This window comes from Panthera leo, chromosome D4 (genome assembly GCF_018350215.1).
Source record: "Panthera leo isolate Ple1 chromosome D4, P.leo_Ple1_pat1.1, whole genome shotgun sequence".
NCBI classification, from domain to species: Eukaryota; Metazoa; Chordata; class Mammalia; order Carnivora; family Felidae; genus Panthera; species Panthera leo.
Window position 1 is genome coordinate 78677698 of NC_056691.1, and position 27706 is coordinate 78705403.

Consider the following 27706-nt stretch of genomic DNA (forward strand, 5'->3'; position numbering starts at 1 on the left):
AATGCCACACCATAGAATATTTTGCAGTCCTGCCCCTGTAGGATTTTGGAGAGTCTCCCTTAGGGAGCTCTGGTTCAAGATTTTCAGAAACAGAGCCTGCTTCTGGATCCTCGTGGCTTCAGCTGTCTGGTGGGGTGGAATTTTCCACTTACTGAGCGAATTGACTTCTGAGTGACAACCTCCTCCCACCTAAAACCTGGATCAGGCCCAGGTTTCAGGTGCCAGACACTGCCATGAAATTCGTAAGCCCTCGTCCCCTGGGGCCGGACCGTCATGCCTGGTGCGGGCAGGCGCCTGGGCCGCAGCCCTTGCAGAAGGATGTGTTCCAGTCTGGTAGGAGCACACAGAGAAACTCACTCCATCCCGCGGGCCCTTGCTAAGCAGAGATGTTCCAGCTCGAGAACACATTAGTCATGCTGATGACTACTGCTGACTCAAAGCAGGGCAGGATGTAGCACAATAGTCGGGGGAGGAGGCCGAGGGGATCATCCAGGCCAGCCTCAATGGCTTCTTGCTAAGGAAGCTGAGGTCCAGTGGGAAGCAGTAACTCACTCAAGGCCACCCGGTGGGTCACGAGAGAGACAAGTCATAGCATTTGTTCACTCTGATCAGGGCCCGGGGAACTCTCAAGGGTGGAGGTGGTCAAAAGCCACAGGAGAGATGTAGGCATGTTTCAGAGACTGGTTTTTTTAGTGTCCTGGGCCAATACTGGCAGATTCTGGGCTGAGAGATTTGCTTAAGTCCCAAGTGCCCCAGTCCTTCCCCATGCTTCCGAGAAGACCGAATACGGGGCCTTAAACCTGGAAGGCCCCGCAGGAGAGCCTTCGGTGTGGATGCAATATTGACAAAAGGTATGCTTCAGTTGGGCAACGTAAACGGCTGCGCTCGTGGTCCCGGAGCTGAGTGGAGCTTCTTGGACTTGCACACGTGTGGTTGTGTTAGGAGGAGGCTGGCCCCGCGACTCCCCATCACATGCCCTTGCCGTGCGGCCACCGCCATTCTAGTCACTCATTCATTGCACAAATACGTAGAGAGTGCCCGCACATGCCAAGCACTGTCCTGAGTCCACAGGTACAGGAGCAAATTAAACAGAGTCCCTTGCTCTCATGGAGCCTGAAATTTACAGACTCTTCTCAAATGTCAACCTTGTCAGTGAAGCCTTCTCAGGTTATACCGCACAGACATGGTCCGTCTCTCCATCGTTTTTACGGCATGCGACGCCAGGAACTCAGTAATGCTGGACGAGTGTTTCTTGAGGTATTTAATTAACCCAGTCAGTCAATCATCCATAAACACTTGTTTAGCATTTTCTATGTACAAGGTCCTATATTGGTGTCTATCACAAATGGATGCATATCATGTTTTGGGAACATGTGTTTTATCTTCTTAAGGATAATATAAACTCCTTGGTGATGATAGGGACTATATGTCATTTGTCCATGTGGTGGACATGATGTTTTCTGGTAGTAAAATAACCATCAGGGCATGTTATTAGAAGGAGGGAAGAAGGACGGCTAGTAATGACAGCTGCACAACTGTATGGTTAGAGACATTTGCCACCAGTTCAAAGACTAAGAAACTATGAGTTTCCTAGCCAGGTCATACTCAGATCCAGGATTAAGATCAAGGACTTTTGAATATGGGTCTCAGCTCTTTATTCTCTATGGGTAAAATAAAGGCTGTGGAGGCAACTTTGGGAACAACAGCTCTCCAAGGACTGCCGGGGGAGTGCCTAATCCTAGCCAGCTCTTTCTAGGGCCATGGCAACCTGACCTTCACCCATCACGGTCCTTGGCAACACACTCCAGAACTGAGAAACCTTCCATTTACAAGAAGTTCCTCTTCATGGTCAGTCCACTAGAATCTCTCCATCCCTTCTGTGAATTGGTTCTGACCGTCATGGAAGTTGAGTTGAATTGTTGTCGAGCTTTTGTCCAAGGTGATGCTTAAAAGCACAGGCTCTAGTGTCAAAGTGAACGTGGTTAAGACCCTTCACTTTCTGAATTTCTGTCTTCGGCATTGGTGATAGCCTCCGACTACCCGACTGCTATGAAGACGAAATGAGAGAATCTACATAAGGTTCCTACCCTAAGACTAAGTCCACGGTGAGTCCTTAACAAATATTAGCTCCTGGGGTTGTTTGCTTCCAGTGAAGATCACTAGTCACTCAGCAAACCTTTCCCAAGAGCTGGTCATGATGCCAGGCTTTATGCAAAGTTCTGAGAACTCAGGAGTAACTAAAAATAAAATCCCTGTCCTCAAGCTCCTGACACTCTCGTTGGGTTCCGACACACACACAAGTTATGTCCACTGAGGCAGAATCGGACACGGCCCAAATGGATCGCCCATGGTGAGCCGCACAGGGAAGAGATTCATTGTGACCGTGGGATGGAAGACGGGGTGGCATTTGAGCCAAGTCCTGAAGGATGAGCAACGAAGAAGGAGAAGGTTGAGGGAATGGCGTGATCAATGCTAAGAAAGAGCTGGGCATTTTCCACGTGTTCTGAAGCAGTCAGAGGGGAGGGAAGGTAGATGGATACAAACCAGGGTAGGACTGGAAAATGCTGAAACATCCACTAAATTACCATGAAGAGTAATTTGAACTTAGTTTTTATTTTTTTTAAATATTTTTAATGTTTATTTATTCTTGAGGGGGCGGGGAGAGAGTCAGGGAGGGGCAGAGAGAGACGGAGATACAGAATCCTCAGCAGGCTCCGGGCTCTGAGTTATGAGCACAGAGCCTGGCATGGGACTCAAACCCATGAACCATGAGATCATGACCTGAGCCAAAGTCAGGCGATTAACCGACTGAGCCACCCAGGCGCCCCGAAGTTAGTTTTTTCAATGTCAGGGAGCCACTGACAAGCCTTGAGGATGGATGTGACATGATCTGCCCAGGATTGGATAGAGATTTTAAAATCAGATGCACGGGGAAGATGGGAAAGATGAGACACCGACATCAGGGAGAAAGGTGGGAGTTTAGGCAGGAGGCAATAGCCCAAGCTCCCATATTGGCCAAATGCCCTCAACAAGCTACCCCTGCCTGCCCTTCTCACCTCCTTTCCTGCTACACTTCTTTCTACTCCGCTGTACTCCTGGCCCTGGAACCCCACAGACATGTCTAAACCTCAGGGCCTTTGCACTTGCTTTGCTCTCTGCCTGCAATCATCAATCCCCAGTTATCCACATGGCTTGGTTCCTTCCTTCTCTCAGGTCTTATCCAGATGTCACCAGTCTATCTAAAATGGCCTCCAGTTGTTTTTCAGTCCCTTCACCCTGGTTTATTTTTATTCACAAAACTTATACCCCCTGTCCTTATGTTACGTGCTTACTTGTTTACGTCTTTGTTACCTGTCTTCTTGAGGGGAGGGAACTTATGCCTCTCATTCTTACCTATATCCATAGTGCCCTCCCATCACATTACAGGCACTTGGTGAATATTGGCCGAGTGAGCGACTGAATGAATGGTCTTCCTTTATCCTTATATCACTGCCACTTCTCACCGGCAATACATTTTGTAGGGCGACAAAACGAAAATGGTTCCTATCCTTGAGGATCCTACAAAATGACCCATAAAATGTTTGCGCAAATGTGAGCTCTGAGCCCTCGTGGCGCAACAAGGAAGAGTTTCGGTGTGGTAGGAAAACCCCTCGAGGCAAGAACTTTTTGGGGCCTCAGGGAGGGCTGGGGATAAGACTTCGAGGACAGACTTGCCTCAAGCTACCACGGACCTAGCATACGACTGACACACGGGAGGCTCTCCATAAACATTGGACGAATTACTGAAGGCATGGCACATTTAGCTGAGTTCTTTCCAACACATCCATGCCTATTTTAAGGGGCAAGATGGAAAACAGGGCCAAATACTGGCCCAGAGGCCACAACAGAGGTGGGAGCCAGGAGGCAGGAGTGAGCAAGCACGCGCCTTTTTTTATGAAACCCCGTATAGACCATTTTCCTCTCACAATGAGTAGTGCTCATGTTACGTGGTATTACAAAGGCTGGAACCACAATGCCGTGTATTTATGGAGGGGCTGCCTCCGAGGGGTTCAGACCGTTTTACAGACGTGATCTCATTCATGCTGTCTGAGGTCTCCTCTCCAATGACAGGATGGTTCATTGTTCCAAACGACGTCAACTATTTCTTTTAGACGCACTCTTAGAATTATCCGTTCTCCTGTTACAGGTTCAAAGATTTACAAATCACCACCACATGGCTCCAGAATTGCTACAGCAGGCAAGGAGGTGGGTGGAAATGGAAATTTTCTGAATTTGTAATTTAGAAACTCTTCAAATATTAGGAAGTCACTCTTTGTAAACTCGTCTTAAAAACGGGGGGAAACATAGGCTATGACTTCCAGTCGCATAATGTGCTAATAAAGGTAGGAAAAAAAGAATATCAATCCTCCACAATGTTAGCTGGGGCTATAAAAATAGGCGTTAACAAGTGTGGCTAAGCGGCGGGATAATTAGAGCCATGATAAGCATGAAAGCAGGTGGCGATATGGACGTATTCTCAAGCTCAGGGTCACAAGAAGTGGGTTCCTCTTTGGTGCTGCTGTAAGTTACTTTGTGCCCTTACACAAACGCTTCACTTCTCTGGGCATTTTTGTCTTATCTGGCAATGGAGGTGATTGGAAATAGGTCCTCCCAAGCCCCTGCTGTTAGTGAGAACATTCTGGTCTGCATGGCTCTACTACAACCACCAGTGCATCGTGGCCTAATGTTTCACCTGGAACATAATAGATGCTCACCAAATGTTTGGTAGATGACGGTGGCTACTCTTCGGTGGTTTCCACACTAGATTAGACTTCATACACAGTTGGCGAGCGCCTATTCTGTTCCAGGCACAAAGATGGTGCTGGGTTATAGCAATTTGTGGAGAAGGTCGTCATTGACACCCATGTGAGCTGTGAAGGGAGCCAGATGATTAACACTGACGCAACAGAGCCTCCTTGGAGGAGGGGACATAAGCTGAGTTTAAACGGGTAACGACCAGGAGCTCACCAGATGGACCAGAAAGAGAAAGGCATTGCAGTCGGAGGGAAAAGCATGTGCAAAGACACAGAGGTGGGAAAGAGCTGGAGGAAAGGTGAACAGAGTGTGCGGGTGGGCCACCAGGAAGCCAGGCTGGAGAAGTAAGTTTGGGTCACATGGTTCAGGACCTGGAACCCTGGCTATAGATCTCAGGCTTTGTCTTCTAGGCAACCGCATCACTGAAAGGTTGATAGCAGGAGACGGTCATGTCTGATTTTCAGAAGAAACATTAGAAATTACTTTAGACTTTACTCCAAGGAATTGGTGGACTGGATGTTATTCCTGTTTTACAAAGGCAGAAGTTGAGACTCAGACAGGATAAGGCATCTGCCTAGAATCAAATGGCTTGAAGATAGCAGAGGGGCATCTGGGTGACTCAGTCGTTTACGCGTCTGACCTCAGCTCAGGTCATGATCTCACAGTTAGTGGGTTCGAGTCCCAGGTCAGGCTCTGTGCTGACAACTCGGAGCCTGGAGCCTGCTGCAGATTCTGTGTCTCCCTCTCTCTCTCTTTCTGCCCTTCCCCAGCTCATGCTCTGTCTCTCACTCTCTCTCTCTCAAATATAAATAAACATTAAAAAAAGATTTAAAAAATAGCAGAACCAGGATTAGACTCCTTTCCTAAAAGTCTATCAAATCTACCTTCTCTTACTGATGTGATCTAACCTATTCTTCCTCTCCTGCACGGACCCCTTGTTCCAGCAGCTAAGTCACTTGCTTGTCCTCTGAGCACACAGTGGCACTCCCCCCTTCCCTACTCTGGCCCCCATGCTGTTCTCTCAATCTGGGATATGCTACTCGGTCCAAATCCCCCACATTCAAGGTCCACAAATACTTCAAAGTTCAACTCAACCTCCCTCTACTGCGAGAAACTTTCCCTGGCGATTCCAGGGTCCACAGGCCCTTTGCAGAAGGACTATAGTGCGTAAGGTGTGAACCACATATCTCACCAGTCTTCATTTGCTCAACCCACTGGGCCATCCCAGACGGTGCAGCCTCCAAGCACCCAAAACCATGCTGGGCAGTGAGCAAAACACACAGTCTTTACCCTCATGTAGTTTACATCTAGTCTGGGGAGATGGCCGGATAGTGCTTCAAAGGAAGATGGCAGGGTCAGGGGAGGGGCAAAAGGAGAGAGGGGCTCCAGGGCTCGAGGGCTGCTATGATGAAATGGGGTTCAAGCTGAGGTCGAATGGCTATAGGGCGAGCGGGGGTTAACTAGGTGAAAAGAAGGGGAGACAAGGGGAGAAGCGTGGTCTTGGGCTGAAGGAACCCCCAGCCTAAGCCAACGGTGGGAGAGAACGTGATGTATTGAGGAATGGACAGGAGGCAGTGTTCCTCAGCCAGGATACAAAGGGGCAAGCAACAGAGATCAACTCTGGTGAGATTTAAGCCAGATAGAAGATTAGCGAAGGATATTGAGAAGTTCAAAGTTCCACCAGAAGACCAAAGGAGTTTATACCACCAAAGCCCATCACAAACATAAGCTCGCAAGCAATCTGGTAGGGATCCTGGGAGCTCACTGTTTTAACATCGGGATCCACAGCCAGCTTGAGCACTCCTCCCGCACGGGGCTTCCGGCACCCTCCGGCACCTTTGTCACCAGTGCCCTGAAAATAGGCAGGTGTCACTGCCGCCACTACGATGAACTTTTTCCCAGTCTTTTCTCCCCCACCCGCTATACCACGACCCCCAGCCAGGCACCTCTGATTGGCCATCCATACGCTCAATCCCTGGCTAGCTGGAAAAGCTTCTAGCTGGCTTTTTCAGCTTCTATCGTGGGGCGCGGACTATTTCCCATCAAGATGTATGATGTGAAGAAGTCCTCAAATATAGCAAGAAAGCTCACGTGCCGGGCACACGCTAGCACAACGGGAGGACGAGAGCACCTGTAAAATTCCGTAATTGTTTTAGTTGTGTTCCTGTCAGCTGCCGAACTGGATTGAGATCTCCTTTGGGGAAGTGCCCACGCTTTCTGCCTCCCTCACAAGTTCAGCCCTGACTGACGGTCCTGGCCACATACTCCCTGCTCAATAAATTCTTGTTGACTTCAGTCTAGTTCATTCTGCAAAGGTCATTTCATTTGGCCTTCGCTGGGAGATGATTTTCAAATGTAAAATATGAATAACTTGGCCCCGGAGTCAGTAACATCTGCAGATAATCATGTCATCTGGCCATGCAGAACCTGTGGGCATGGGAAGCTTCCTGGGACGTGAGCAGATACGCAATGGAAATGTGGTGCGTGATGTACCCATCACTTCTCAGGGGCTTATTCCCTCCAGGGCAGTAGAGAAGCTCAGGTCTTGAAAACGCATTTGGGCAATCCACTATTAAGTAATGGTTACTTAGGTGAAAAAAAAGTTCCTTAAAAAATGAACAGTCCACACAAGCAGGTGCAATACCTTGCTGCAAGGAATTTTGTCCTTTGTTGTTGTTGTTGTTGTTGTTTTTTACAGTGTTTCAGTAGAAGGAGTGCTGGATTAGGAAGCGGGATATCTGAGTCCCAGATGTGGCTCTGGGCTTAGTAGACATGAAGTCTTGGCGTAGTTTCATTATTTCCTGGACCCTCGGGCTCCCCTTCTGTAAAATGGGTGTGCTGATTTATTAGGGGGCAGCCTATAATAGGCATCTGGTTTTTTTCTGCTCGTTCACCATACTTCTGTCCTTTTCTAGAAATCTGTTTGTGTATTTTATTTTAGAATGGTGGTTCTCAAATTTGAGCATACATCAGAATCACACAGGGGGACTTTAAAACACAGATTCCTGGGGCACCTGAGTGGTTCAGTCGGTTGCGTGTCTGACTTGATTTCGGCTCAGGTCATGATCCCAGCATCGTGGGATCGAGCCCCACGCTGGGCTCTGTGCTGAGCACATAGCCTGCTTGGGATTCTCTCTCTCTCTCTCTCTCTCTCTTTCTCTCCCTCCTCACACTCTTTCATTCTCTCTCTAAACAAAACAAAACAAAACAAAACAAAACACACAGAATTCCTGAACCCTTTCTTCAGAGTTTCTGATTTTATAGGTCTATATAAAGAAGTGAATTATTATATTTATAATAGTAGGGTTGATATAATAATATATTGTACAATATAATTGTATTCTGGAATTTGTATTTCTAGCTATTTTTCAGGGGATGCTGATGTTACTGACCCAGGGACCATACTTTGAGAATCACTGTGCTACAAAGCCACCCTCCTTTATTCTAACTCCATGGGGTTCAGAGACTCATTTTAGCCTTTGGCTCCACAGGTGGGAACACAAACCAACCCTGACTCAATTAGTTTATTCTAACCATCTACTCATAGAGGATGGTTTAGGATGGGGAGAAGAACCATATCAAACCAATGAATACTCTTCTTCGAGGGCTGCTCACCGGGTAGAATGCGAGCCTGAATCCACTGGGGGCCATCTTGAATCTTCTGATGATTATATTGACTGAAGAACTCAGATTTGAGACCTGCAAACCAGAGATCCCTGAACCTCTACCTGAGCTTTTTCAGTCATCCTCAAAACATGCCACGTGAAACTACATGTTCTCCTTTTAGCTTGAGTCACTTGCGTTTCTGTTCCTTGCAACTGAATAATTCTAAGTAATACATAATTCTCCAGAACAGAGAGTGGGCTCAGTCCTTTAAAAAACAAAACAAAACAAACAAAGAACAAACAAACAAAAACTCCTGAGAAGTTGTTAGCTGTGAGACAGTGACCAGATAGGAAAATGGTGAAATGATATTACAGTTCCTTAAGGACTAGGCTAGGAGACAAACGGAGAATGGCACACCAAAGACAACCATGACAGTGAAAAGGACAGTAAGGAACCTTTGCTGAGTGTTTAGTCAATACCACGTTCTCTGCTTGATGATGTGCATGTATTACCTGACTTAATCCACATGATGACCCTCGGAGCCAAATATGATCATAAGATCAGCTCCTGGATAAGGATACTAAACCTCAGAGATTTTAAGTAACTTGCCTGACATTGCTCACCCAGTAAAAGGCAAAAAAGGAAAGGAAAGGAAAAGAAAAAAAAGGAAAGGAAAGGAAAGGAAAGGAAAGGAAAGGAAAGGAAAGGAAAGGGGAAAGGAAAGGAAAGGAAAGGAAAGGAAAGGGGAAAGGAAAGAGGAAAGGAAAGAGGAAAGGAAAGGAAAGGAAAGGAAAGGAAAGGAAAGGAAAGGAAAGGAAAGAGGAAAGGAAAGGAAGGGAAAGGAAGGGAAGGGAAGGGAAGGGAAAGGAAAGGAAAGGAAAGGAAAGGAAAGGAAAGGAAAGGAAAGGAAAGGAAAGGAAAGGAAATGAGACGTGCCCACTTGTCCCAGCTCATTCTGTTACCTTGACAACTGCTCAGACCTGTTCCCTGTCCAACTCATCTGCAGTATCCCCCCCCCCCCCACAAGCCTGCCTCTTAGAGCCACCACCCAAATCAGAATTTGGTAAATATTTCAAAGATGATCCCAATAAATACTTCATTGGTTACCAACTTCACCTGTCTCAAAAATATACACCCAGATGGTTTGATTATATAAACAGATTGCCTTTTTTTAAGTGCCTGTGGCTTTCAGCACTTTTCACTGTGTCCTCTGGCTCCTTTGCACATACCTCACCTGCTTGCTTCTCTGATTTCCACTTATTTGTGTTTGTTCCATGGCACAGTGGCAGCCCGGAGTCCCTTGCCCAAGCAGTGATGGCGGTGGGGTTTGATCTGGTTTTGTCTGAGCCATCATCCTCTGCCGCCCGCATGAACACTTCTGCCAGGTTCATAACATGAGTTCCTGCCTCCGTGTTTATCCCGCACACCTGAAGCATGTCCCTCCTGACCACACTGCTGTCTTTCCGAAGCACAAAGACGCCTGTTGCTCATAAGCCTAAAATCTGCTATTGATTTAACCTCCTGGTCTGCCAGGTGAACTCCTTCAGAGACTCTTCCCCAACTGCCATGCAGCCTTGCCTCCTTGCAACCTCACCCCAACTGTGCATTTAGCCTCAGCTGTCCCATCCCGGCCAGACCCCTGTTCCCTGGACTCAGTCTCTGTATGTCTGCTAAGGATTGCTTCCTGACATGGTGACAGCCATACTCCTGCATCTTTTCCCATCCAGCCGTTACCTGTCCTTCAAGTCGTAGCTGGAAATCTTCCTTCTCCATGACATGTCCCCAAGTCCCTTGGGCTAAAGATGATAGCACCTCCTCTGGACTCCCAAAGCACATTTAAAGTCCTTCTCTCCCACTACCTAGCCCTGTCTCCATTACAGTTATTTATAGATAGAAGCCATCTCTTCCCCACTAGTCTATAAAATCTTTGTGGGGTTTTTTTGTTTTTGTTTTTTTTAAAGTTGATTTATTTATTTTGAGAGAGAGAGAGAGGCAGAGAGAGAGAGAGAGAGAGAGAGAATCCCGAGCAGATGTGGGTCTCAGTCTCATGAACCATGAGACCACGACCTGAGCTGAAATCAACGGCAGGACCCAGGTGCCACCCAGGCACCCCACAGCCTAGACGATTTTTGAATGCATGATCCTGTGTCGTTTGTCAATGTATTCCACACTGGACCTGCCTTATTACCTTGTACATATTAGAAACTCACATATCTAAAAATAAGTAAGTGTATGGGGTTCTGGGAGGGGACGCTCCTCCAAAATGCCCCTTTCATAGTCTACCATAATCGTGGACATTCCATGATTCCAGTATAGAAGATTAGTTGTTCTGGGTTGGCACTAAGTACTGATAACAGGAGTCTCTCATGAGACCAGACTTCACAGGAAATGTCTCCATACATCTGGTCAGTCACCGGGTGTCCCTGGAGCACTTGGGGACCCCATTTGAAACAGTTCCCCATAAACATGTTATTTTTGGTATACTGCCTTAGTTTTTGACATCCATGCACATTTTAATTCTCTATTATGCAATACCAATATTCCATTTGATATAAACATTTCCTCCCAATGGTCATAGCTCCAGGCATCTATGCCCAGTGTACTATATGACCCTGAGTACCTTCTTGTCCCCCATCATGGATGGTGATACCCCTGGCTGCAAGGCACAGCGTGAAAGGATCTGAGTCATTCACATATTTCCGTGAATTAATGATTCAGCTCTTTTCTCACCGAGGGCGAAAGGAAGACAATATGAGACATGAGAGCATTACTAGGGACCGGCTAGCATTGTGTTTCCCTGAGGGACAGTGTAAAACACATCGGAGGAGACGGGCAGAGAGAATATCCCTGGCATCTGAGACGAGTCAAGGTGACCTGACGGAAGGTGTGGGAGGGAGCCTGATCTGGTCGCCAGTTTTCCAAATGATGGCCCTGCTTTGGCCTCTCCTCTCCCCATGGAAGGTGAAGGCCTGAGCTAGAGAGGTCATCAATTCATTTTCTTATTGGAAGCTGAGCTAGCTTATCCAGAGCCGGGGGGCTGTCAGCACAGGATTGTTAATGAACATGTTTCCTGTAGATAATTATAGGAAAGGGAATATTGAAAGCACTTAAAACATTTCATTCTTTTTAATTCATTAATTATATTGCAATTATCCCGTGCTCAGGAGCGGTTCAGGAGGCTGGATTCCAGCTATTCCTGTGAGGCCCCATGGGCAGAAATGAGGGCCAAGGGCTTGGGGAGAGAGGGCCTGAAGAGAAAAGCTCAGAAAAGGTTAACTGTGCAGTTACAAGAAGCTAATTGGAAACCTCTTAAACAAAATCCAGGTTAATAAGAGTTGAAAAGAACAACAAGCCTCTTTGATAACGATTATTATGATTATTATCATTGTTTTCCACCTACATCAGAATTGCTTCCAATCTGATAGACCCCGTCATAAGCAACCTGACCCCTCCCGAAAACTTCTGGCTCTGAGGTTGAATTGGGAACGTCAGACTTTTAGAGATGGGGAGAAACTTTAAAAATGGTGGACTCACGGAGAGACCAGTCTCAAAACTGCATCTCGGTGGCTTATATCCTAGACCTGACCCTGTGTCCTCTCCCCAGATTCTCACGTTATCCATAAAAGAGGATTGTAAATAACTTGCATCGACAAGTACCGGACCCCTCGCATATGCCAGGCTTGGGAGAATAATAGCGGTACGGAGGAGGTCTCTGTTCTCATAGAACTTGCGTTGTGTGGGGAACACGGTGGGTTAAACGTGCGATCGACGCTACGGATGAGGTGCAGGGAGAAAGGCCATGGGAGCTCAGGGAGGGAGCTCCTATCCTGGTCAGAAGACAGGGTGGCGAGAAGGCCTCCCGTGGGGGTCTCCATCCTCCAGACACGGGTGCGTCACATTAACAGCATTACCTCCAATCTCAGTGTTTCCTGACTCCACCCTCCTGCCTTTCGGGCAATCCAGGCTGCTTTCTTCCCCCCCGGGGATTTCCTCTAGGAAATCTGGTTGTAGTCGTGGAAAGGTGAAGCGTCGCCCTCACCCTTAAGTGGAGCTGCAGCCTAAGGGTCTGCAGTTGGTCAGCCTGATGGGCACCAGTCATCCACCCTTTCTCCCTGCCCGTCTGCTCTTCATGGCTTCACCAGCCTCCTAGGACTGCTTGACCCCAAGCCACCCATGGCTGATGCTGCCACTGATAACCAGGTACATCGCTAACAGATGAGTCATTAATATATTTCTGGGAATTAATGAGTCTGCTCTTTTCTGGCTGAGATCAAAAGGAAGACACTAGGAGACATGAGAGACTAAGTAGGGACCAACTACAGTTGAGTCTCCTATGGGGGTAGTGCAAAATGGACCTGGGGGGGACAGAGTATGCCCTTGGCTCCTGACCACTAGCCAAGAGATCTTGAACCTGAAGGTATGTTTTCCCAGTCTCTATAATGTGAACCAGCTCATGTCGCACTGATTAAAGGTGATAGACCACGTGGGGGCGCCTGGGTGGCTCAGGCGGTTAAGCATCTGGCTTCAGCTCAGGTCATGATCTCCGAGCCCCGCGTCGGCTCTGTGCTGACAGCTCGGAGCCTGGAGCCCGCTTTGGATTCTGGGTCTCCCTCTCTCTCTCTGCCCCTCCCCTGCTCACGTTCTGTCTCTCTCTCTCTTTGAAATAAATAAACATTAAAAAAATTTTTTCTAAAGATGATAGACCATGTGGACTGCAGATGAGTCAACCCAGTTGTCTCAGTCAAGCCCTGTATATCTTACAGAGCTCAGTCAACATCAGCAAAAACAATCTGTATCTCACTCACAACTGACCAAAACCACATATGGGGACCTCGCTGAGACCAAAGGAACTCCCCAGATGAACCCCATCCAAATTGCTCACCTGCAGAATCATGGGTCAAATAAATGGCCATTGTTTTAAGCCATTACCTTGTGGGGTAGTTTGTTATGCAGTAACAGCTGACTGATAGAGCATTTAACCATATTTTAGGTCAGTTCAATTCACCCAAATGTTTTGGAATATCTATTATGTTCTTGGTCACTGAAGACATAATAATGAATAAGGCACAGTCCCTGTTTCTGGAAATATACAGATCTAACACCTCTTAAGTGTAACTAAGAAATTTTCAAACGCTGAGATTTTTACACTTTTGTATATGCATCACCAGAGTGTATATGATGAGGCCCCAGGGTGGTCTGTGGACTCCTTGAAAGCGTGTTAAAACTTTGCACGTATGTGCTTCTATACGTTTCCTAAGAGAAGGCCCTTGGTTTTCAAAGGGATGTTGAGAACCGTTTGATGGTACTGCAGCGGAAACCCGCTCACTTTGCCAGCACTCACTCCAGTCTATTTGGGAATGCATTTCACTGCTGACTCATCCAATCAGAAAGGCGTCCTCAAAATGTTATGCTGCCCGAGGCCACAGAGGTTATGTTTTGGACCATCAGAGTGTTACGACTGTCTTTAAAAAAGCTTCCAACAGATAATGTTATCACTTTTTTGTCATATAGAGCAGAACCTTTGTATGATCCCCAAGCACAGTTTCTTTTATAAAACATGATGGGCTTATCTGTGTCCTGCTTTTGTTCACTGTAAGGTTGGTAAATCTTTCTCTCAGGGCAAAAATGCAAGCTATCATTCCCTATAGCCTTGCTCTTCCGGCAACAAATGCCTCTCATTTTAGCCAAAAATGGAGAATATCTATACTGTGTGTTCTTGTTGGAGGACTTCACCGAGCTCTGTCTGAGATCGAGAACCATACTAAACCCCGATGACAAAACATCTGATGTCGGGAAAGAGAAATTATCCCTTTCTCTTATTTACTTAGGGTTTCTTTATTTTTAAACTAGATAACACAAAAGGGTGAGAGAGCAAGGTAAAGGACAGAAAATGCCCTAAAGGACCGTATCTTATGTTTATCTTATAATCAGTTCTATAATCTTGCTTAGCATCTTTGACCAAAGCTACCACCTCTGAGTCTAGGTATTTTTATTTGTAAAATTGGAGTTACCCTCCGTGCCTTGCCCTCTTCACGAAGGCGGTACTGTGCAGCTCAAGCAACTATGTGTGAAAGTGCTTTACAAATCGTGAAGTGCTACCAAACCTAAGGATGGTCTCCTCTATCTTGTGTTCCTGTGATTCACTTGGAGTCTTACGCCTGGGCCCATGTGATTCTATCAAATTGCCACCTCTGGAATTAATGACATCGTAGTTCATTAACAATATCAGATGGACAACATCATTCCCCGAATCGGCTCCTTCCCTGATGCCCACTGGATGGATGGTGGGAGTGGCCGAGTGTTGAACTCCGACGGTCCCTATGTTTCCCTGGACGGCTGTGTGAAAATCACTGGTCTTATTTCTGCATCAGGAGATGATAATAATTTACTGGTTAACGGCATGAACTTGGGAATAACGATGCCTGGGGTGGAATGCTGTAACAACCCCTTAGGAGCCACGTAATCTTACGAAAATCATTTAACCGCTCTGTGCCTCAGTTTTTCTCATAGGAATTCATAACTCATATAGTTTGGGAGGATTAAGGGAGGTAAGTATGTAAAGTACTTAGAACAATTCCCAGCACTTAGTGGAGTAACAAGAGAGCTCAAAAATATTAGCTAATATTATTAACTTTTTCCTGTGCCAACTTGGGAGCACCTTGGGTGGTGGTGAGAGTTGCACCTGCTTGCCCATTTCCCGATTCTCACACTTGCTGTTTGATAGGTGCTCAACAAATATTAAAACATGCACGCATAACATGAAGGATAGATGAATAAGTGAAGGAATGAATGATTTTGGGAAAAACGCTGGCCCTGAAGGCAGAACACATGAATCCTGGGCCGCGCCCCATCTTTAACTCTATCTGACAATCTCTGAAACACATTATTTACCTCTCTAGCCCGCAATTTCCTTGCAAATGCAAGCAGTGGACCAGATAATCACTAATGACCATTTCATCTCCAGAGGTCTATAAAATGAGATTATAAGGTGAGAAGGAGAGGGGCTGTTTCACTCAGAGTCTGCCGGTGGGTCAGACAATTTACTCAGAGGATCTTGTGAAATCTTCCCAGCGCATTATCAGGGAAACAAGATTATCTCCATTTTATAAACAGAGAAACCGATGAGACTCAGAGAGAGGTTAAGTGACTTCCCCGAGACCACACAGCTGATAAATTGGGAAGCAGACTCCGCCTAGCTCTGAATGAAGTCAAAGGTCAGTCCTTCCCACTATCCTATTGAGATCCACGATATAAAAGTGAAAGATGGCATGCTATAACCCACGCGGCACCTTCTCCCGTCAAAGGGAATCAGAGGCGGTGAGCAGGGGCAGGGCAGGTATACTGAGAACAGGTGTGGAGAGAGCTGTCACTTGACATACACATTTAGACACGTCAGCATCTGTGTTGGGATCCAGATGGGGAGAGATTAAGCAGGGGAGACAGTAGCAGCTATAACATTAGCCTTGAGTTAATTGCTATTTTGGTATCCTTATGGAAGGAAACATCCAATGTACATATTCACGCAGCAAATGGAATTCATAACAATTTCTTTGAGTTGGGAATCACTTGTCCCCTCCTCCCTGGAGCTAATCCAATGTCTATATTTAACCCGGCAGGCTGGGTGGCATTACATTTGGGTGATTATTTATAGATACCCTCATGCACGGTCTGCTGCAAAGCCACAGGGATTCTGCCAAGGCGGTGGGGAGGGAATAGTTCCAGATGTGCGACTGCATGTGAATCCACGTCCGGGCCTCTTCGGATAGGGAGGTCTGGGAGCTCGAATATGCATGAGATCACAGTGTCTCTGCTTTTTATTTCTATTCTTAATTCCCAACGTGAGGGGATTTATTTGAACATGAGGGTAGCTAAATCATCAGTCTTACAGTTGGAAGGCAATTTAGAGTCATTCACCCAATCTCCAGTCTGATAATTTGAATCTTCTCTACAGTATTTTCATTCAACAAACACTTGCTAATTATAACCCTAATCTTACCTATCACTGATTCAACAGATAGTGTTTGAGAACCTACATCAGGATCTGTGCTGGGACTTCGCAGGTCAGGGACGTGCCCTCATGTTGAGTTGGGAGAGCGCTGCCATCACGGGGTCACAGAACATGGGATGACTTCTAAGAACAAGGTGCCTGGCAGGGCTAAGGGCTCAGTAAATGGTGGCCATTGTCGTCATCCCCTTCTTCCTGATGTGGTTGGAGAATGCTTCACAGCTCGTTCTTGAATGTTACGTTGCATTTCTCCAAGCAGAAGAGAGGATGACTAGGGGAAGAATGAATCCATAAGGCATTTTCAGGAAATGGTGAGAAGACCGGAGAGTCTGAAATATATTCTTCATGTGGAGGAGTGGATTGAGAAGAGACAGAGAGGGTAGATTGGGCTCACGGAGAAGCCTAGAATATCACACTCAATAGGAGGAACATGGTCGCAATTATTTGGTAAGCAAAGGAGTACTGTGCTTGTTTGTCTTAAAAATATCCAAAAAATATCCCTGTCAATTGATACTATTCAAATTTTAGGATTTCTTGGGAATGGTAGTTGGAGCCCAAAGCATTAATCTCTCGGAGTCTCAATTTTCATATCTGTGATGCATTTACCCTCAAGGAACTTAGAGTCCAGAGAAGATAAGACTCTTAATATGGTTGTAGTATAAGGCAGCTCATAATTAGTGCCATTAGATTCGATAACGGTCTTGCTTTTCAAGTATATTGGTTAAATTCTGCAGTTATGAATGCCACCGTTGTTATTTTGTTTTTATTATTTTGTTTGTTAACTTTGTTTTTATTATTACTTTAAGTTCCAGTATAATTAATGTACAGCATTATATTAGTTTCAGGTGGACAATATAGTGATTCAACAATTCTATACATGACTCGGTGCTCATCATGATAAGGGTACTTTTCATCCCCATCGCCTATCTCATCCATTCCGCTCCCCGCCTCCCCTTTGGCGACCATCAGTTTGTTCTCTATAGTTAAGAGTCTGATTTTTTTTCTCTCTTTTTTTTTCTTTGCTCCTTTGTCTTATTTCTTAAGTTCCACATATGAGTGAAGTCCTACGGCATTTGTCTTTCTCTGGCTTATTTAGCTTAGCATAGATCCATCCACGTTGTTGCAAATGGCAAGATTCCATTCTTTTTTGTGACTAACATTTCATCGTATATTTATTTACCATATATTCTTTATCCATTCCTCTACTGATGGACACTTGGGCTGCTCCCATAATTTATGCCACTGCTATTATTAATAACTACTCTTTATTGACCACTTACTGTATGCAAGCTACTTGTCTAAAATACTTTATTAAATTTTCTCCTTTAACTTAATGTTAGCAACGCTGCTAAGAAGTAGATATCATTAGGTCCATTTTACAAAATAGAGAAAGCTCACAAAAACAAGTCCATTCGTTCAAAGTCGTACAGCTAATAAAGAGGAGCAAGGAATCAGACCCGGGTAGTTCTGATTCCAGAGCTTATCGCCTGTCTGTGCCCTGTCACAATCCCATTGCACACTTTTGAAGTCTACCGTGCTTGCCTCATGGGCTGGGCAAACTGGAAAAGGCGAAGGGGGTTGTTTACCTGTCATCACGTGGTCTCAGGTCTGCAGATTCTTTGCTGCTCCTGGAGTTCACCCTCCAGACCATCCAGAGACTCAGCCTCTGTGAATATGTCCCAGTGACTCCTTATTCATGCTGTTTGGGGAACTGTGGCCCTGGGGTTCCCAGCCTAGTTGTTAATAACTCAACATTTACATGGTCACAGTAAGATGTATCCATAATGTATCAACTTCACCTTAAGGTTTATTTTTAATGAAATGAAGTTGACATACGTTTTGGTAACCTTAAAGTCACAACTGTGCAACACATCTGTCTCCAGGGCCAATTCATCTTTTTATATTATTATCATCAGAAGGCTGTGTTTATTTTATTAGGACCCCGCCTTTGACTTGTTCTCATGCAATCTTTGACAAAACACTAATTTCAGTAAAGGAAGTAGGTTGGACCATTTTTAATGTTTTTGTTGTTTATTTATTTTGAGAGGGAGAGGGAGACAGTGTGAGCAGAGAAGGGGCAGAGAGAGAGAGAGAGAGAGAGAGAGAGAGAGAATCCCACGCAGGATCTGCACTATCAGCACAGAACCTGATGTGAGGCTTGATCTCTCGAACCATGAGATCATGACCTGAGCTGAAATCAGGAGTCGGACACTTAACCAACTGAGCCACCCAAGCGTCCCAGGCCATTTTATTTTTAAGGTTCTGTGCACTTTAGTCGTCCCACATTCTGGTCCTGAACATTCTGTGCCACAAAACACAGAAACCTGGGGAGAGAGCAGTCTTACCCCTTAAGGAACGTACAATTTGCTCCAATAAACAAAACCTACCTGAATTAAAATTTCACACACACAGTGCTACAAGGCAGCATGAGTTCATGTCTCCAAAAAAGTGGCTTGGGCTGTCAGTGGTGGCAGTGTGGGGGGAAAGGCTGTCATTTGGTTGTGGTAGTTGGTCCAGAAAGAGGTTGGAAGGAAATACAAGTGATACGATATCGACGAGAAACCTGACTAGCTTCACGATTCTCTAGAACTGACTTTGGAGAAAAATCGACATAATGGTTGTCATGTTTGCATATATATTTATAGTCTCTGTATGTATATCTTATATAACAATGCATAAGGAGCTGCATAAACACACTGAGTAAGAAGTCAAGAGCCTTGGGTTCTTGTTCCAGCACGGATACGATCTGGGTAACCAGGAGCAAGCTGCTAGACCTCTCTGGGTCAAAATTTCTCTACCTATCACGTGAAGGCACTGAAGCCAAAGAATCTCATATTTCCTTCCAGCTTAATATCATAATTATGTGATTCTTGTTTGAAAAAGCAAAAGAAGGGAAAACGCACAAGAGAAAAAGTCAGCAACACGGCTAACAGTACCTTTCCAGTGTAGAACCTTTTTGCCGTAGCACGGATACGCTTGCTTCTTTCTGGCAACAAAACAAAACAAAACAAAAATACAATTCCTGAAATATGTCCTAAATGTTTATTAGGTTCCAGTGACAACATTATAAATGAACATCGAGTGACAGTCTTGTCACCTATTAATAGCATAAAATTTCGACAGGTGGAATTCTGGGACTTATGTAAATGAAAGACTGGATCCTCTGTTATACTTTCTTGGTCAACTTCCAACCTTCCAACATGCTGACTTAATAGCTATGGTGTACTGGAAAATAAAACGAAGCCACTCACATATATTATAAGGGAGATAATGAATTATTATTCCAAAAGTAGGCTGGTTGCACTCATTTGCATATAATGTTTAATTTTTACCAAATGTTTCATTTTAATACATGCAAAAATGATCAAAAACTATCAAAAAATGCTAATGAACTTTCTATTGCAAATACATTGTTGCCCTTGATTCTGGGGGTTTATTATAAGAACATTTGAAATTCTCAATGGTAAAGTGATTCTTTCAACAAAAATAATATTGAAAATCTTCACGCACTTTTGGTGGAAAAGGCCTTTGAGATCATCTAGGTAAATCACCTATTTTTATAAAGGAGGCTACTGGGGCTCAGACTGCTGGAGCGAGTTGTCTGTAGTCACATAGCTAACCAGCGGGGGACCCCAGGGTTGCGGCTGTCCAGTTTTGTCTATTTTTTAGTGGGCTACATGATCGCAAACAAACAGGCTTCGTGTTGGTGTTTCAAATGTTTACAACTGAACACAGTTTCACCGTCAGAGACCCCTTAGGAGTTATTTCGGTTTACATGGGGACGGAGATGCTGGCTCGGGAGTGGAGACAGGGCACGAGGCAGGCTGCCAGAGACGTATGGACGAAAGTAAAATGCCGAACGCCTTCATAACACGGTACTTCCCACACGACTGTGGTTCAAGCACCATCTTCGTGATTTTTACTATTCATAGACCACTTATGTTCTTTATTTAACTAACTTGTTTTTCCCTTTTTAAAAGGCTTTTTTAGGTTTATTTATTTATTTTTTAAGAGAGAGACAGAGACAGCGAGTGCAAGCTGGGGAAGGGCCGAGAGAGAGAGAGGGAGAGGGAATCACAAGCAGGCCCCGTGCTGTCAGTGCAGAGCCCGACACAGGATTTGATCTCGTGAACCTGAGCTGAAATCAAGAGTCAGATTAACCAACTGAGCCACCAAGGCACCCTTTAACTTGTGTTTCTTAAATTAACCCTTTTTAGTTAAAGAAACGCATGTTCCAGAGGGATTTAAATTCTCCTACTAAATGGAAAGCCAGAAGTATGTGTTTGTATAAAAGACAGTGGGAAAACAACAACAACAGCCATAATAACTGTTAGAGAAACCGCACAGTTAGTGAAATTCTAACAGGATACCGTTTCTTATCCCAAGTTCTGTGCCCGGAGTGTGCTCTTACTTTGTTATAAGAAAGGATGGAAACGGGGAGGCTAGCGAGTGTTAGAAGCGTTAAAGAAGCATAAAGATGTTAGCACCCAACGAAGATTTTTTCTTTGACATTGAAAAGGAAATGACTTTCTTCCAACATGATTTGATATCTGATGGCATCAGTGTCCTGCCCCATCAAAATTGCCTCTTGGACCATCAACAGTGTGCATCTCACACTTTGGAAAAGGCTGGGCTCACAGGAGACACCTGTGTTATTTGGGCCTCTGGCACTTAGATTTCTGACCAAGGAACCATGTAGTAGAGAAACTGAAAGAAACCTCAGCGATCATCCAAGCAACATTAATACGGCTGCGAAGGTATGGGTCCTGGATCCCAGCAGCCCAGCATGTATCCTCATCTCGCCACCTAATAACTGTTAGCCAAGCAAATTAACTTGTCCGAGCGTCAGTTTCCTCGCATGTAAAATGGTGGTAAAACTCCCTGCCTTGAAGGGTTATTGCAACGTTATCTAAGAAAATGTAATAAACATCAAAACATTTACTGAGCACAAACTTTACATGTGTGATATACCAAATCCTTGCAAGAGCCTATCAAGGGAAACATTATTAATCTCATTTTACACTTGAGAAAATTGAGGCACAGGAAACTAATGATTCCCCAAAGCTAATAGGCGGCCAAACAGGAACTCAAGTCCGTGTGTGCTTGTCTCCCAGACAGCTTCTTAGCAATTATGCTTTAGACACGCAGATAAGATGTTTAGAGAGAGAAAGTCTAGCTCGGATGGATGGGACCCTGCAGGCAAAAATCCCACATAGAAGCCTTAGGAGGTAAGCAGTGAATTATTTAGTCGATTACCGGAGTCCTATTGTCGCAAACATGCTACATAATGAGCCACCCAAAAGGAGTGGAGTAGAGCGACAAGTTTTTATGTGTTTTCCCCACTCACAGTCCAGACGTTGTTTGGTACACGTCTCATCCACAGGTGCCTACCTACCACCTCCTTGGAATAGTGGCCGAGAGGGACTCTTCTTCCCCTGGAGGTTCACAGAAGCTCAAGAGAACAAACCAAATGGCACACGTGTATTGAACGCCTTTGACCGCGTCGCCTCTCTCGTCACCTGGTCCTGGCCACCGCCAGGCACACGGCCGGTCCCAAAGTGGAACAGGAAAGTACACCCCACCTCCGGGGCCCAGGGAAGGGAATGACCATTTGCTGGGAAATATTCCGATCGGGAGAAATGAGCACGAGCCTCGAGAAGACAACTTTGGGTCTCACGAGGGAGCGCCCCGAATGCCGAACAGGGCGAACGTGGTTCCGTCAGCAACATGGAGTCACGAAGGCTTGCGGAGTGAAGCTCGAATCTCACTCATTTCGTCTGACCTCCCTGGCACTCGTTTGCTCACCAGTGCTAGCGAGCGGTCTTTGTTAGCGAAGGTTCCACCTGGGCAGAGAGCATTGCAACCTGCAGCCTCTTTACAGGAGATACTCAGCTCTAGTGGAGAGGTCAAACATGACAGCAGATTTTGGGGGGAATAAATAATAAGGGAGATGCCTCTCAACGTCCATGGGCCGGAGGACCGCCCGTCTGTGCAGTCAGCCTGGAAGCAGAAAGGCACGAATGGAGCAGAATCTTGTGCCGGTGAAGGCTGGTGGCCTCTTTTCTTCTTTCTCGTTAAGATGGCACCCCTTTTGTCTTCTTTGCCTTTTCATAAGACATCGCTACCTGACATGATGCTATACGTTTGTTTGCTTCTTTATTGTCTCCGCCTCACTCGAATATGAGTTCCGTGAGGCCAGTGACCTTGTCTGTTTTCCTTTCACTAGATTCTCGACACCTAGAATAATAACTTAATAAAGTTAAGAGCTCAGGAAGTTTTCGGTGTATGAAGGCACAGACACCAGGCTGGTGCCTTTCCGCTCGTTGCCTCTTCCTCTGAGATTCCCGACACTCAATACCAGGGGATCGTCACCATCTTCAATCCTGCACGATCGATCAATCCATCAATCCCACGTCTCCCACGGACAGCCTGCGGCCTACTCCTCCTCCTGGTACCACTCCGTATTCGTTACAGTTCTTGACTACACGTGAAAGAAACCAACATCGGGGGCGCCTGAATGGCTCAGTCGGTTAAGCGTCCGACGTCGGCTCAGGTCACGATCCCACGGTATGTGGGTTTGAGACCCGCGTCGAGCTCTGGGCTGACGGCTCAGTGCCTGGAGCCTGCTTCAGATTTTGTATCTCCTCTTTCTCTGCCCCTCCCCTGCTCTCTCTCTCTCAAAAATGAATAAAAACATAAAAAAAGTAAAAAAAAAAAAAAGAAAGAAACCAACTTCATGTAAATAGCAGAGAAGAAAGGTACCGGGGGATATAGGTGGTACAGGTAGGAATGGAAAGAGACAGAGCACAGACAAGTTCTTGGCCCTGGAATCATCTGCTTCAGGCATCCTGTTCCCCGAACCCCAACCTTCTACTCGCGTCCTTATTGCCGAACTCCCCACTGCGCTGAAGCCTTGCAAGTGATTTCGAACTAACCCGGAAGCTTTGGATTACTCCCTCAAGACTCACAGTCCCCCTTTTTGAAGGAACATTGGCAGCTGTTTCACGGAAAAAGGTTGCTCCTATTGTGGCAAGATCTACAAGATATATTGTCTAGTGAAAAGTCAAGGTACGCGATGGTGTGTGCATGCTTCGTGTTAAGAAAAAGGATGTGGATGCTGATGCATGTATCTAAATAGATTTCCCTGGAAGGCTACAAACCCATCTTGGCTATAAGAGTCTCATAAGTAAGGGAATTGTATGACGGGGAAATGGAGAGAGAAGATGTCCTTTTTTTTTTTTTTTTTTTTTTTTTAATTTTTTGATGTTTATTTAGTTTTTGAGAGAGACAGAGACAGAGCATGAGCAGGGGAGGGGCAGAGAGAGAGAGAGAGAGAGACACAGACTCCGAAGCAGGCTCCACGCTCGGACCTGTCAGCACAGAGCCCGAGACGGGGCCCGAACTCATGAACCGTGAGATCATGACCTGAGCCGAAGGTGGATGGTTAACCCAGGCACCCTGAGGAGATGTCCTTTTTCTAGAATATGGCTGTTCAGATCCTTTGAATTTTGTACTATGTGCCGAAGTTACTTGATAAAAAGATGAATCCGAAGTGATTTTAGAAAATAAAAATGAATAGAATTAAAAAAAAAAAAAAAAAAGAACCAATATCCTGGGCTGAACTACATGATTTGCCGGCTTCATTTATTTTCCATGCTTTAGCTACTAGAAGCGAGGGGAGAAAATAATTTTCTTCCTACCACTTCCTACTCCTTCTACCTTTTATGGCGTGTTCCCCTTCCACACACACGACAAACGAAGAGTGTCGGACGCATAGCAGCTCTGGTAGATTTTATTAATGGCCCCAGTTATTTACCCCATCCTGTATTCACAGCCTTTGCCAAGTGATTTCACTTCCTTCCGTCCCAAATCACCAAGTGCATTTTAACCCCTCTTAAATTTGAGCAGAACCACGTGACTGGCGCTGGACAATGGGGGTGAGGGGTGGCAGTGACACGGCGTCCATTCTGAACCTAGGCTTCAGGAGCCATCTCGTGCTCCTGTTGGCTGTCTTGCACCTCTGCTATCTCTATGAGAACATACTGGGCTTGCCTGTTGGTCCAGGGAGGGCAAGGAGCACATTGAAGAGACCTTGCCAATGGGTGGCTTCGAGCTGCCTGCTTCGGTCCAGCTGTAGGATAAATAAATGCTCATTCCGTGGCCTTGAGATTTGTGGTTGCTTGTTACACAGCGGCAGATGACGGATACAGCCACCAAAGCGAGGAATAGCTCCTGTAGGCACCAGCTTTCAAATCGCGTGGCCCAGGGTGACCTCTTGCCCTCTCCCAAAGGAAGGAAAATCACTGACAGGCCGTAAGCCCCTAGAACGTGTCACACGCAGAGCTAAATACCTGACCTGCATTTCGTCTTTTGCTCCCATCACAGACGCATTAATATAACCTTTCAGAAGAGGAGAACTAGAGGCTCAGACAAGTAAACAATCTTCCCAAGTTTATAAAGATAGTCAATGGCAGAGTTTGGATTTTAAACTATTTATATCTGATGGCCTTTTCACACACACACACACACACACACACACACACACAGAGCTATTTATTAGCAGACATGATTTAAGACATGCCTCTTACTGGGAGGTCCTGTCCCTCGCTAACCACTCCAAATGGGTGGACACTAGAATGTTCTGAGGACATAGCCAGAAGCGCGGCTTCCAGGAGAGTGTCACAGGACAAACAGTGTTTTCGTATTCATCTCCAGAGAATCGTTCTCTGGGCGAGACAAGATTCCCTGGAGCGGGGGCCCTGGGCAGTGTGCAAACCTCTGAGCTCAGAGTAGCCTCAGCTGGTAAATCATTGGTGAGACGATAGCCTGTGGTTTCAAGTTACTCCAGGCCCAATTTTGCCATCTCTGGATTAAAAAATTGGGCTCTGCACTGCAGGCTAAGAACGGGGAATGATTTGCTACTTTAAAGTGCTAATGCTTCTAGCAACGCCCTTTGTTTCCAAAGCTCTACAGCGGGCTTCTGCCTAAAAGGGTAACAGCACCCACTCCCTCCCAACTTTCCAGGAGATGTCACGTGCCCGCCTGCTGAAAAAGGTTAGGAGGAAGCACAGCCTGACTCTCCTGACCGTGATCTTGCTTCCTCCCACCTCGGCTCAGTGAGGTCAGTTTTATTAACCCTAGTGTTCCCAGTGAGGAAACTGAGGCTCCAAGAGTATAAGAGAGAAGTTCCGGGTCCTACAACTGACAGGAAACGGCAGATCTGGACTTGAAATCCTGACCCCTGAAACCAAGTCCGGAGCTCGTTTATGAGAACTGGCCACACAGGAGCAGAGCCCCAAGCTGCCCTCCGAATGTGGCCTCGCTTTGGAGATGAGCTTCACCGCTTCCTAGTGGCCATCCGTGACAATACCAATTGTCTGCCAAAGCATTTGATTAAGCCATCTCTGTACCTCGGTGTGCATGAACTGGTCATGGAATAGCTTGGAAGGAATGGACCTTAAAGGCATGTGGAAGAAATGGACGAAATTGTTTCCTTTTATACCTAGAAGAACAGAGATCTGGAGAGATAGACTTTCTCAAGGCCGTACTAGAGACCTAAGCTTGTCTTTTCCTATCACAAAAGCAGCCAACTCTCCTATTTCTAGGGCCAGTCTGAAGCAAAGAGCATTAACAGCAGTTTGTTGTGTATTTACAGAGATCCACGAAGCCCTCTGTGGCTCACGCTCTTATTACGATGCTCATGAAATAGACGAGGTGAGCTTTTTCCCTCCATTCCCCAGACAAGGCTACGGACAGCCAAAGAGATAGATTACCTTGGTTTAAAATACTCTACACCCGGGGCGCCTGGGTGGCTCTGTCGGTTGAGTGTCCGACTTCAGCTCAGGTCATGATCTCACAGTTCATGAGTTTGAGCCCCACATGTGTGCTGACAGCTCAGAGCCTGGAGCCTGCTTCCGATTCTGGGTCTCCCTCTCTCTCGGTCCCTCTCCCCCTCATGCTCTGTCTCTTTCTCTCAAAAATAAATAAACGTTAAAAAAAAAAATTAAAACAAAATACTCTATATCCACTGCCCTTCATTTTCAAAAAAAGTTTAATGACATTAATTTGTATTTATTCTACAGGCTTTTATTGCACAAGGATTGTGTGACAAGCACAGTGCTACTTCTAGAATCATAGGGCACAGAAGACTTGGTGCCTGCTGTCACAGACGTTACATTCTAATCAAGGAAGCAGCCATGAAGTCTGTAAACTATACAAATAATTGTATAATTCAAAAACCAATAAATGGAACAGAAGAAAAATATAGGAAGTCATAAGAGTTTTAATGTTGTTGGTGGAGAGGAGGATCTAATGGGTCAGGAAACACTTCTCTCAGGGGTGTTGGTAAGAAATGAGTGTTTTTTAAAGGAAAGAGCGCAGAAGGTATAGATGCTCTGAGATAAGAAGGAGCACATTACATGAAAGTGGCAGATGAAATGCCAAAGTGAGTGGACCCCACAGATAAGAAGAGTGGGGAGAGGCAGGATGTGGGGTAGGGGGGTCAGATCATGCCAGGTCTTTGTAGCCAAGGGAAAGGATTATGACCTGCATTCTAGCACTAAAGAGAAGCCACTGGAGATTTTAAGTGGTTGAGCAAAATGATCAGACTCTGATTTAAAAATTAAACCAAGCATGCTGCCTATAATGCTGAGAACAAATCCAAAGGGCATCGAGCGATTAGGTGGCTGTTTTTGACCAGGGTGGGAGAAGCAGAGAGAGTGCCCAAGAGTTGGTAGATTTGCGTGGCATTTTGGACATAGATTCAATAAGATTTTGTGATGGACGATCTGTGAAAGCAGAGGGAAGAGGGAAGGCAAGGTGTCAAAAATGAATCCCAAGTTGCTGACATAAGAAATTAGGTGATTAAGGGAGATGAGAAACCCGAGAGGAAAAGAAGCAGGAGGGCATGTGCCTGAGGCTGGTGAGAGGTGAAGACTGGGACACGAGGCAGTTTCAGGGCAACGAGCGGTCATGAGCGTACATCTCAAGAGAGAGTCTGGACCAGAGGGACGAATGTGGGAGCCATCGGATAGAGATGAAACCCAATCATGGAAGGGTCTGGGTTGTCCATGGAGGAAGTGACCAGTGAGAGAAACAGAGCATATTAAAGCAACGCAGGGATCCTAGGAGGAGAGAGGCTCAGGATTAAGCCCTAGGGAGCTCAACATCATCTTAGGTAGAAAAGGAGGGGCTGGCAGGAGAAGCTGGGAATGAGGACGGCCAAGTAGGTAGATGATCCAATGGTCATCCAATGGTAGATTTCTCCAATGGTTGAGAGGTCGAGAGACGACTTCAGAATAC

At 45.8% G+C, this 27706-nt stretch overlaps 1 long non-coding RNA gene across 1 annotated transcript; it reads left to right on the plus strand.

Annotated features, from left to right (window-relative positions):
* The first annotated feature begins 1821 nt into the window (after positions 1–1821).
* Positions 1822–26658, plus strand: LOC122205158. Its single transcript, XR_006195926.1, has 3 exons — positions 1822–2105; positions 4187–4245; positions 26488–26658. It is a non-coding gene; the product is annotated as an uncharacterized LOC122205158 (long non-coding RNA).
* The last annotated feature ends 1048 nt before the right edge of the window (positions 26659–27706 follow it).